The 12,911-nt window shown below is 48.2% G+C and overlaps 1 long non-coding RNA gene across 4 annotated transcripts in view; it reads right to left on the reverse strand.

Annotated features, from left to right (window-relative positions):
* Positions 1-416: 416 nt before the first annotated feature.
* Positions 417-12,911, reverse strand: part of LOC132535224 (uncharacterized) — a 410,071-nt gene continuing 397,576 nt past the window's right edge. For all 4 annotated transcript variants that reach the window (XR_009546996.1, XR_009546994.1, XR_009546995.1 and 1 more), the window contains one exon: positions 417-500. This is a non-coding gene — a long non-coding RNA (uncharacterized LOC132535224). The remainder of the gene's footprint in view (positions 501-12,911) is intronic.

Below are 12,911 nucleotides of genomic sequence, written 5' to 3' on the forward strand. Positions count from 1 at the left end.
GCTGTCGACTACAAATTTATATTTGTAAGTATGGAAGCGTTTATACTTGTAAGCATGGAAGCGTGTGTTGTGCATCTACTATGATGAATAGCTGTCAGAAACATTTCTTGCAAAGCTTTTCGTTTCAGCAATGTCATCTCACAGACAAGCCGGGATCCACCCTCATCTCCTTCCCTTACACAGACTGCAGCCCACACAGGGGGTGAAACTGAACCTTCTCCCGAGACACTCAGAAGCAGGGGTCACACAAGTGGAAGCCAGGCCTCTAGCGGCCACTGAGCCCATGAGGCGATGGACACAGAAGGATGAGTGAGACCACGGGAGGTCTGCCACGGTGCTCACTGGGATGTGCAGCTTCATGCCACACAACAGAGAAAAAACAGCTTGAGGACTCAGCCTTACCTCCAACAGCGGCCTGTGTTCCCACAAAGCCCCCCCCCAAGGGAAGGAGCCTCTGTCCTGCACCAGTGCCAGAGAATTCTTCTGCTTCTAGGATTCACCTGCAGGAGGAAATGAAAAGCACCACTGAGCATCTCCAGGTGCAGCCATCCTGTTAAAAAGGTGTGGGGAGCTGGGCAGTGGCCCGCCAAGCTCAGAGCACATAGTAGGAAGCACAAGGACCCACACAAAGATCCCAGTCCAGGTTCGTGTCCCCAGTCCCCACCTGCAGGGGAAAAGCTTCACAAATGGTGAAGCAGGTCTGTAGGTGTCTCTCTCCCTCTATCTCTCCCTCTGGATTTCTGGCTGTCTCTATCCAATAAATAAATAAATAAATAAATAATAAGTGAAACCAAAGATCCCAGTCCGAGCCCTCCACACCCCATCTGCAGGGGGAGTCTCTTGGCAAGTGGTGAAGCAGGTCTGCAGGTGCTATTATCTTTCTCCTCTCTGTCTCCTTTCCTTTCTCAAGTCCTCTCTGTCCCATCCAATAAAATGAGAAAAAAAAAAAATGGCCACTAGGAGCAGTGGATTCACAGTGCTGACACCAAGCCCAACAATAGTCCTGCAGGGAAGAAAAAAAAAACAATGTTGTGCTAAAAAACCAAATGTCAAAGGGTTCAGAGGATATAAAGTTTCAGCAGCTGAAGTGAATGAGACGCCCTGTTCCACTCTGACCATGGCTAGCTGGAGTCAACAGGAGAATAAGATGCTGACAGACAGCCCCCACACCCTGCCCGGTCTCACCTGCCTGGGCCACTTTAGAAAAAATGCTCCAAGTCTCTGATTGTCAGAGAAATGCAAATCAAGACAACAATGAGATAGCACTTCACTCCTGTGAGAATGTCACACATCAGAAAAGGGAACAGCAGCAAATGCTGGAGAGGGTGTGGGGTCAAAGGAACCCTCCTGCACTGCTGGTGGGAATGTCAATTGGTCCAACCTCTGTGGAGAACAGTCTGGAGAACTCTCAGAAGGCTAGAAATGGACCTACCCTATGACCCTCCAATTCCCCTCCTGGGGATATATCCTAAGGAACCCAAAACAGCCATCCAAAAAGATCTGTGTACACATATGTTCTTGGCAGCACAATTTGTAATAGCCAAAACCTGGAAACAACCCAGGTGTCCAACAACAGATGAGTGGCTGAGCAAGTTGTGGTATATATACACAATGGAATACTACTCAGCTGTAAAAAATGGTGACTTCACCGTTTTCAGCCGATCTTGGATGGACCTTGAAAAAATCATGTTGAGTGAAATAAGTCAGAAACAGAAGGATGAATACGGGATGATCTCACTCTCAGGCCGAAGTTGAAAAACAAGATTAGAAAAGAAAACACAAGTCGACCCTGAAATGGAATTGGAGTATTACACCAAAGTAAAAGACTCTGGGGTGGGTGGGTGGGTGGGGAGAATACAGGTCCATGAAAAATGATGAATGAAATAGTGGGGGTTGTATTGTTAAATGGGAATCTGGGGAATGTTATGCATGTAAAAAAAAAAAAAGAAGTAGAAACGCAAAGCAGAAATTGACTGAGTTTGGAGTATGGCACCAAAGTAAGAAAGCAGAAGTACACTAGAGTTTGCAGTGAGTACCTCCCTAATACTTCCTCTCCACTTTTCCAAGCTTTGGGTCCATGATTGCTCAACAATTTGTTTGGCTTTGTATGTTAACTCTCTTTTCAGTCACCAGGTTCCAGGTGTCATCAGGATGCTGGCCAGGCTTCCCTGGATTGAAGACCCCACCAATGTGTCCTGGAGCTCCGCTTCCCCAGAGACCCACCCTACTAGGGAAAGAGAGAGGCAGACTGGGAGTATGGACTGACCAGTCAACGCCCATGTTCAGCGAGGAAGCAATTACAGAAGCCAGACCTTCTACCTTCTGCAACCCACAATGACCCTGGGTCCATGCTCCCAGAGGGATAGAGAATGGGAAAGCTATCGGGGGAGGGGGTGGGATATGGAGATTGGGCGGTGGGAATTGTGTGGGGTTGTACCCCTCCTACCCTATGGTTTTGTTAATTAATCCTTTCTTAAATAAAAAAGAAAAAAAAAAAAAGAAAATCACTCAAGGCTTTCTGGTTCTGAACAGCTTTACCCCTGAAAGCAGGATATTAGAAATAAGCACCATATTGGAGAGTCAATGAGCTAAGCACAACGTTGTTACTTAACATGTTGAAGTCTCCTAGGAATGACAAGGTGTCTCTCTATGTGCAACGTTTGAAAAAGTCAAACTCAGTTAACATCTCTGGATTTGTGGAAAGTTATAAAGGAGGGCAGGGTGGCTTGGGAGCTCACTTCCAGTCTTGCATTTTCTGCAATGAAGGAACTCTAGTCTCCCTTTCTAACTTTCTTTCTCTCTTTTCTCCTTTCTCTTTTTCTTTCCTCTCTCTCTCTCTTTTCTTATGGTCATAGTCTGCATTTCATTACATATGAGCTTTTTCAGAGACAGAGAGATAAATACAGAGAAGCTGAAGCTTCCCTCAGGGTGGTGGGGGCCGGAGGAAATAATCTGGGTGGAGCACATGGGATAGCTCCCATGTGGCCTCTCCAGAACTCTGTCCTAGGAGGCAGGGCGGTGGTGCACCTGGTTGAGCAAATACCTTATCATGCACAAGGGCCCAGGTTCAAGCCCTCAGTCCCCACCTGCAGGGGGAGGAAGAGTTTTATTTTTTCCTTTTTATTGGGGGGATTAATGTTTTACATTTGACAGTAAATATAATAGTTTGAAGTTGTTCTTCTTTAAAATATTTATATATTTTCCCTTTTGTTGCCCTTGTTTTATTGTTGTAGTTATTATTGTTGTTGTTATTGATGTCATTGTTGTTGGATAGGACAGAGAGAAATGGAGAGAGGAGGGGAAGACAGAGAGGGGGAGAGAAAGACAGACACCTGCAGACCTGCTTCACCACCTGTGAAGCGACTCCCCTGCAGGTGGGGAGCCAGAGACTCAAACTGGAATCCTTACTCCGGTCCTTGTGCTTTGTGCCATGTGTGCTTAACCTGCTGCACTACTGCCCGACTCCTGGGAGGAAGAGTTTTATAAGTAGTGAAGCAGTGCTCTGTCTTTTTCTCCCTCTCTATCTCCCCTTCCTCTCTCAATTTCTCTCTCTCTCCCCCTCTCCCTCTCCCTTTCCCTCTCTCCATATATATGAGGACCCCATTAGTCAGCTCTGAATTCTACTAACCAGGCTATTTCCATTACAGCACCCTTGTGTCTCTGTCTCTCAGAGACAGCCAAGGGAGGTGGTTTAACTGAAGATCTTCCTAGGGATTTTTATGGAGAGGAGGAGACACAGCTTCCCTCAGTGTTGGGGCTCCTCTCATGTGGTGCTTAGTGGCCAACCTTTCACACACGGACAGGCAGGTTCCCTACCTAGTGAGCTATCTTCCTAGCCCCTGGATAATGACACACAAGAGGAGTGGGTTCTAGGAAACCCTTTGGGTCTTGATGAAAATGGCAGGCAGGGAGATGACGTCTAGCTAGTGGTGTAGCCTCTACTCCATCTCTCCTGCCCCCAGTCCTGATCTGATTCCAGGGGTAGGGAGGGTGGAGGCCAGACCTCAGGAGACTGTACACTGAAGACAGAGATAGATTCTGGAATGAACAGAGACCTACAGGAACCACCAGGTTCTCCCAAGAGCCCCAGTGCCCCAGATCCCAGGCCCCTAGTTCCCCAAGCAAGGAGAACAATGGCCTCCCTGCTGAGGCAAACACTCAGCATCCTCATACACTTCCAAAGGACTCTCTGCTCTGCAAACCGGGGACCTGGAGCCCCTGCCCTGGCCTGCCTGCCTTTCCCCAGCACCCCCTCCTTGAGAAGACCCCCAGAAGCTGCTCTCATCACCTGCTCTTCTCAGATGCTGAGGACAGCCTTATATCTATTTCTATACAGAAAAATAGTCACTACCTGTCCAAACCTTGCTTTGCCACCCTGTGTTCTGGATAAACAGACTGAGAGAGAGAGGCACACACTGTCACAGGGGTGGGAACACACACCCTCCCTGCCAAACCACACACAAACTCTGGTTTGGTTTGCAGGCAGGCAGAATTAAAAGTAAACATTCTAGATTTGAATGACTTTATACTTTCTTCCTCTCCCTTCCTTTCTTTCTCCCCACCGTTTCTACTCCATTTTTTAAACATTTAAAAATTTTTTTACAGGAGTCGGGTGGTAGTGCAGCAAGTTAAGCGCAAGGACCGTCGTAAGGATCCAGGTTCGAGCCCCCGGCTCCCCACCTGCAGGGGAGTCACTTCACAGGCGGTGAAGCAGATCTGCAGGTGTCTATCTTTCTCTCCCCCTCTCTGTCTTCCCCTCCTCTCTCCATTTCTCTCTGTCCTATCTAACAATGACAACATCAGTAACAGCAACAATAAAAGGGCAACAAAAGGGTAAATAAATAAATAAATATTTAAAAAAATTAAAATTTTTACAATTTATTTATTTGTTTATTTTGGATAGAGACCAAGAGAAGGAGGAGGAGGAGGAGAACGGGTAGAAGGAGAAAGAGAAGGAGGAGGAGGAAGAATCAGTTTTATTATAATCTTTGATCAGGCAGTTGCTAATGATACTAGGAACAGCACTTATTAATTACTAAGAAGATGCTATCACCAGGCACCTTGCTGGACTGTTACATGAGGATTTCAGGTCAGGCTCACAATTAGGTGTGGCCATCCATGCTGGAGGCAACAGGGGTTCCAAGACAGCAAGGCACACACAGGAGGTCCACAGATCTGGGGGCCAGGCTGGGTCTGCACGTCATGGAGGCACTGAAAATGGGCACTAATCTACCACCTGACACCAAGGCACATCTGCTGCCAGAATGATCCAGTGTGCTGCAAGGCAAGCTGTGAGGCGCCTGAAGTTGTGAACCTGCAGGGCTGATCTAATCATGCTTACGATTTTCTAGAGCTTTCTTCCTGAGACTATAAACTCCACAATGGGTGGGGGAGGTATGTGCTGGAAACTCAATTCAGGTTCTAGAAAACAGATGCATTTGTCCAATCTGGCCAAGTGAGGAACCCGATCAATAACATTCAGGCCCTTGGTGTGTTGGGCGGCCAGGGCCTGGCTGTGATTGATTGATTGATTGATTGATTGATTGATTTATATTTATTCCCCCTCAAGAAAAGGCATGAGCTTAACCTCCCATCCGATGGGAAAATATGTCATGGTAACACTGTCAGAATTTTAAAGGAGGGGAGAGTGGCACCCATTCCATATGTGAGTGCTAAATTTAGAGCGGTGACTGAGCTGTGGCAGCTGGAAAGAAAAAAGAAAAACAAAAACAAAAACAAGGGAAGCAAGATGAAGATTTGGGGCTCTGTGGAAAAGAACAAAGAGACCTCCACTTCCTCCAGAGATAAACAAACACAACAGCTGGAACAGCTGGAATGAAAAGTTAACCCTTCCGGTTATCAAAAACAAGTGATATGTAGGTACCATCTTGGCTCACTCCTTAGCTTATTGGGGGCAGGGGGGCAAGGTAGAATCTTGCATTGTTCATCACTGGATTGTCAACATGAGCTCACGTCGAAGTCACCAGGGTTTCACATGGAAACAATAGTCACACTGCATGTCAAACATGCCTTTAAGTGGCCAGCGGCAGTGGAGACAGCTGTGACGACAGTGGCAGCTGCAGGGCTCTGAGACGCTATGGTAACAGTGGCCAATTCACAGCTACCAGGTGAAAGAAGCAATCATTCCAGATCTTTAATTTCTTTATGTTTGTTTTTTACTTTGCTGTTGTTGCTGCCAGGGTTTTAGGGCACCTCCACAGTTCTATTACCCCATATCAATCCCCCCCCCTTCAGACAAAGACAAAGAGACCACAGCACAGCCTCACCCCTAGTGAAGCTTCTATTATGCATGGTGCTCCTACTTAGTGCTGGGCACTCAAACCCTTGTCCTGGCCATGGTGACGGTGCACTCTCCCAGGTGAGCTATCTCCTAGGCCCAGACCTGCCGACCTACCTCCTTCCCTCCCTCCCTCCCTCCCCTCTCCTCCCCCCTTTCCCTTCCTTTCGTTGTCTCTTCTTTACTTATTTATTGATTTTTACTTAAAAAGTGACTGCCACCTGTCCCTTCCATGGCAACTTCTTGCTTCATTTTGAACCCTCAACTTGGCTAGTGAGGATTTTGAAAGTCCCTGATTTCTTCACCCTGAGAACATCTGCCCACCTGTGAGAGGGGCAGGGATCGCCTAACACAGGCTGAGCATTGTTGGGCCTCAGGCTCTGGCTCACCGGAGCTTCCCTGGCAAACAATTCCAGGCATCTGAGATTTTACGTCCACGTGTTCAGCAAGTGCTTCCACTTACGTTTCTGGCAATACGTAAAGTTTTCTCTCTCACTTTTTCTGTACTTCTACTGGAGGAATTAATGGTTTGTAGTAAATACATCTGTTGATGCATGTGTCCCTGTGGAGTTAAACAACTCACTCTCTGTGCTTCCGCCCAGGCCCCACTCTCTGTGAGAAACACACAACGTTTTTATTCCTCTTTTTTATTTTGACCAAAAATGTGCCGCTTACACTATAACTGAATGGCACTGCTGATAAAAGCCACCTTCCCTCTGAAGAAAAGCAGGTTTGCTTTCAGGAAAAGAAAAACACCCAGAATATCAACTTTGTTCCTTTCCAAAAAAAAAAAGAAAGAAAAAAAGAAAAAAAAAGTACCATGGTTCTCCAGTAACAATGCAGTTATTTTTCTTAACTGAAACCCAAATCACCACCAATCATCTGAGCAGCACTTTTAGCCTCTTCTCCCACCAGGCTTCCATTCTTTTATCCCAAATGTAAACACGCCGATTGAGCTCCTATTGTAGTAATTGATAAGCCTCATGGAGTCTTGCTGGGCACAATTTGAGTTTATCCTTGAGAAACATCTGGTAAACAGCAATATTCCAAACACTGAGGAAAGACACACTGAACTTCACTACAGGCACACCTGAGACTCTGCCCTCTCTGCTCCTCTCCTGCCTTGGGGAGGATGCTAGCCAGTGTGTCTGTCCCCAACCACGTTGATGGTTGGTGGCCTGGGAGACAGTGTAACAGAGCAGACAGGCGCGGGGCACTAGAGAAGGAGCAGAACTGAGACGCTCAGCTTGTTCTCTCGGGATCTCTCCCTCTCTCCCTCTCTGTCTTCACCTTGTCAGGTGCTTCTTGGTATAGAATATTCTCACGCAGGGTGCATTGCTGGGTTGGGAGCCAGTCAGGGTTGGATCTTGAGCAACAAATCTGCGTGAAAGATCTGGGAGGCTGTCCACAGAGGGTGCTGAGCACCTGGTCCCCGAGTTTAGCAGGGGACAGACTGCCCTGGCCTGCTGGTTGTGCCCTGGAGATAGGTGAGATCCCTGGAGCCAGCTGGAAGCCGGGAACTGAGGCCCCCTTTTGTTTGCTCTCTCACTGCCGCCCTGCTCTCACTCCTTCCCTATATGAATCCCAGTCCCTGGGTTGAGAGTAGGATGGCTCCTCCTCCTCTTCCTTCTTCTTCTCCTACTCCTCCTTCTCCTCCCCCTGTTCCCCCCTCCTCCTCCTCCCTTCTTCTTCTTCTTCTCCTCCCTCACCTCCTCCTCTTCCTCCTTCTTTTTTTTTTTTTTTTTTGCTTCCAGGGTTATTGCTGGGGCTGGGTACCTGCACTAGGAATTCACAGCTCCTGGTGGCTATTTTTTCCATTGTTGTCATTGTTGGATAGGACAGAGAGAAACTGACAGAGGAAGAGGAGATAGAGAGGGGGAGAGAAAGACAGACACCTGCAGACCTACCTGTGAAGTGACCCCCACCCCTGCAGGGGGGGGGGGAGCCGGGGTCTTGAACTGGGATCCTTGCACTTCACACTATGTGCACTTAACACTGCATTACTGCCTGGCCCTCAGGATGGCTTTTGAGACCTGAATCTGCCATCTTCTTGAGCCCCTGGAAACTGAGAATTAAATAATTTCCCTTGTATCAACCTAGGCATTGAGCAGCAAAACAGAACAAGAACAAAGGACCTCTGGGGCAAAGGGCCTCTGGTCCCTAGGGCTGCCCTGTGTTCTGTAAGAACATAGTGTCTTTCCTAGTCACTTGTCTCTAGACCTCAGCACTGCCCGCTCCAAGTTGTGACGACAAGCGATGTCCCAGACACCGCGCATGCCTGGTGGGGACAGGCACCTGGTTCTCTTGAAGAAATCCTGCTCAGAACTCCCATCAGGCACCCAGCTGGCTGGCAGAGAATCTGAGCTCCTGGACTTCCATGGTTGTGCAGCCCTAAGTGCTGTGGCTTCAGGACATCCTAGAGGTCTGTGAGAAACTGGGGCTGTGGAGGAGGAGAGCAGTTTTCTGATGCAGTGCTGAGAAAGGAGCTCAGGCCCTGCATGTTGCCTCAGGAGTAAGCTGAGCTTTCCCACCCTTTATCTGGGTGGGGGGGATGAGTCACCCCAGTGCCTCTCCACCATCCACTGTGTACACACACACACACACACACACACACGATGATACTGTGTTCTTTAAGATAAAATGGATGGAACTGGAGAATTATTATGCTAGAACATAATATTCCAGGTCCTGGAACAGGATGACAGAGGAGAAACTAAAGAAAGGAGGCTAGATTCTTATGCGGAAAACTGAGAAATGTTACACATGTACAAACGATTGTATTTTCCTGTCGACTGTAAACCATGAATCTCCCCAGTAAACAAAACAAAACAAGAGTGTCTGGCGGAAGTTGCCCTCTTACCCTGCTCGCCCTTCACCCGGCTGCCTCTGTCTTCTTCCCCGGGGCCCACACCCGTTGACGCTGAACACTGGTAAACAATGTTCAGGACTGCTGCCAACGCCACACGGCTAGCACATCTTTCCCTCTGCTTATTTTGCTGCCAAGGTTTTTACATACCTAGATAGATATGTGCTGAAACACACCTGCCATTTGTTAAAGCCCGCAACAAAGCTCAGCAGAAATTTTTAGTCTTTTTTTACTACAGTCTGCACCCAGAGAAGAGTTGGCCTCACTTTGACACCAACCAGGGGACAGGCCACCACATGGGTACAGGCTAAGATGGTGGCTGCAGGACTCAATGTGTGAGTCTCATCACCCCAAGAAGGGGGCTCCTTCATCAGGTTCGAACTGTAGGAAGCTGAAATGCACACGTGCACACAGCTGTGCGTGTGGATGTGTGCGTACGTGTGTGTGACTCAGGGGGGAGGGCAGGGCTGCAACAGATGTGCAGACTCACGGGACTCAGAAAGGCAAAGCAACCATTTCTGTGCTTCCTGAGGCCACACCTCAGTGCTTGTACCACAGGCCCTCAGTTTAGGGATTCCCCCCCCCCCCCGACCCCCAAGTAAGCTGTTCCTTCATTTGCATCTCCTTCCTCTTCAGAATCCACTGAGAGTGAAGCCAAGAATCCCTGCCCACATGAAATAATCGTAAGAAAATAAGACTGTTGGACTTGCCTCTCCCCTTGGTGAGAAACCACAGGTATGTATACACTCTGGCCTGGAGGGCACAGTCCCATCTGGGAGAACTCTAGTAACTCCTTTCTTCAGCCAGCAGGTCCACCTCTAAGTGATTACCATCAACATTTTAAAGTACAGAGGAACAGTCCATGGGGCCTGGCGGTGGTGCACCCAGTTAAGCACACAAAGTATGAAGCACAAGGATCTGGGTTCAAGCCCCCACCCCCTCTCCCTACCTGCAGGAAAGATGCTTCATGAGCAGTGAAGCAGGTCTGCAGGTGTCTATCTTTCTCTCTCCCTCTCTACCTCCCCTCCCCTCTCAATTTCTCTCTGTCCTATTCAGTAAAGTGGCAAAAACAGCCACCAGGAGCAGAGGGTTAATAGTGGCGGCAAGGAGTCCTGGAGATAAACGGTCCATCAGTCAGTCCATCGGTAGTAGAGCGGGAGTTCTGCACCATATGGGAGCACCACGGGCAGCACGGCACCAGTGGAACCCCAAGGTTAGCGGGCAGCACGAAACTGTCCTCCCTCTTCTCTTTCTTTTAAAAATGAAGATTGGGGAGTGCAGATTGGTGGCGCAGCGGGGTAAGCGCATGTGGCGCAGAGCGCGAGGACTGGACTAAGGATCCCGGATCAAGCCCCCGGCTCCCCACCTGCAGGGGAGTCGCTTCACAGGCGGTGAAGCAGGTCTGCAGGTGTCTGTCTTTCTCTCCCCCTCTCTGTCTTCCCCTCCTCTCTCCATTTCTCTCCATCCTATCCAACAACGATGACATCAACAATAATAACTACAACAATAAAACAACAAGGGCAGCAAAATGGAATAAATAAATATTTAAAAAAAGAATGAAAAAAATGAAGATTAAAATGTTGGCTCAGATGAAAGTCTGTGAGGTAGTTCACCTAGTAGGGCACCTGCCCTACTCTGCATACAAAAAGGTTCCAAGTCCCTGGATATCACACAGGAGTGCCATGGCCCTGGGGGAAGCTTTGGTACTATGATCTCTCTCTCTCTCTCTCTCCTCCTCACCCTGAACAATAACATCACACATGCATGAGGGTCTGAAGACACACACACAATGAAAGAAAATTAGGCGGGGGGGGGGGGACCTCTTCAGTTCAGGTCTCCGGCTCATTCCCAGGCACCCATAATAAAGGGGGCGGCTACACAGTCAGGCATAGTTAACACCTTTAGGTGTAGCGACCATACAAAAATTCAGCTATATACAAGGGGGGTACGGGGGGAGGTGGGGGGCAGCATAATGGTTATATAAAATGATTCTGAAGCCTGAGGCTCCTAGGCCCTAGGGTCAAGCCCCAGCAACACCATAAGCCAGAGCTGAGCAGTGCTGTGACTTAAAAACCAAATACATTAAAAACAAAGCAGAACCAAAAACCTCAAGTAGAGGCATCTGCTAACTAGGGATTTATGTGCTGATAGAAATAGTGCACTGAAGAGTTAAAAGACAAAACCTTGACTCACTTTATAGATCTGTTAACCACAAGCAGGATCCCTAGCTCACGGTTAGACAAAACACTGCATTGGACTGGCTGATATTAGCTTACATCTGCTACCAACGTGGAGTCACACATTAGAACTGGACCACCGGGCTTCATTTACAGTAGCTCGGTGAGGTTCTAATGGGGTTCGGTGCTACTGGAGGAGGCGCAGCACTGGGCCAGCAGACCGCACTGTGGTAGACACTGTACAGTCCAGTTCTCAAACAGACTGGCTCAGGGCTCCGGTTTCCAATGCCTCCTTGTCCTGTGGGCGGTGTCTCCATCCCTAAACACTTGGGCCTGACAAAGGATCATGACTGGGGTCCTGTTACTTGGAATAATGCTGGGGGCTGGTCGAAGAAGACTGGTCTGAGGAGGAATATTCCAGACGTTTAAGTGTGTGCAGAGGAGTTTCCACATGCACAGAGAGGCAGGCAACCCCTTCCCCACCGAGATATTACAATAAATGAGCCCCGCAGCCAGGTGGTGGCATGCCCAACTGAGTACAGCACGTTGCCATGTTCAAGGATCTGGGTTCAAGCCCCTGCTCCCCACCTGCAGGAGGGGAGCTTCGGGTGCGGAGGTGAAACAGATCCACAGGTGTTCATCTTTCTTTCTTTCTTTGATTTTTTTAATATTTATTTATTTATTCCCTTTTGTTGCCCTTGTTGTTTTATTGTTGTAGTTATTGATGTTGTTGTTGGATAGGACAGAGAGAAATGGAGAGAGGAGGGGAAGGCAGAGAGGGGGAGAGAAAGACAAACACCTGCAGACCTGCTTCACCGCCTATGAAGTGACTCCCCTGCAGGTGGGGAGCCAGGGGCTCGAACCAGGATCCTTAGGCCTGTCCTTGCGCTTCGGGCTGTGTGCACTTAACCCACTGCGCCACTGCCCGGCCTGCCTCTGCTGTGATTTTCTTATATATTTTATTGCTATCAGGTTTATCACTGGGACTTAGTGCTGGCACTACAAATGTAGCACTCTGGCAGCCATTTCCCCCCTTTTCTCTATTGTACTGCAGATAAGTTGAGGGGGAAGAGAAGAGAGAACGAGAGAGGCAGACCTGTTTCACCATTCCTTAATAATTCCCCTGCAGGTGAGGAATAGGGGCTCGAACACAGGTCCATGGTAGTGTGTGTGCTTAACTGAGTGTGCCACTGCCTGGTGCCCTTTTTTTTTTTTTTTAGTTTTTTTTTCCTCACTAGTGTTACCGCTGGGGCTTGGTATCACTATTTCCAACAACTATTGTTTTCCTTTAAAAATTTTATTTACTTATTTATTAAATAGAGAGAATCAAGAAGGAAGGGTGTTGGTATGCTTCTAAAAACCCCTTCTGTTTCATTAGTTTAATCCCCCCTGCTTAACACTATTCTATTTACATAACCACTTCATTCTATTTACATAACCTCTGTTAACAAGCACCACCTTCCCTCCAGGGCATTGGTGGTTTAGTGGTTTAGAATTCTCACCTGCTCCGCCCCCTCTCCTTGTCATACCCTGATTTTCACCAGTCACTTTTCTCTCCACCCTCTCTGTG

Source organism: Erinaceus europaeus, chromosome 21 (genome assembly GCF_950295315.1).
Source record: "Erinaceus europaeus chromosome 21, mEriEur2.1, whole genome shotgun sequence".
Classification (NCBI taxonomy): Eukaryota; Metazoa; Chordata; class Mammalia; order Eulipotyphla; family Erinaceidae; genus Erinaceus; species Erinaceus europaeus.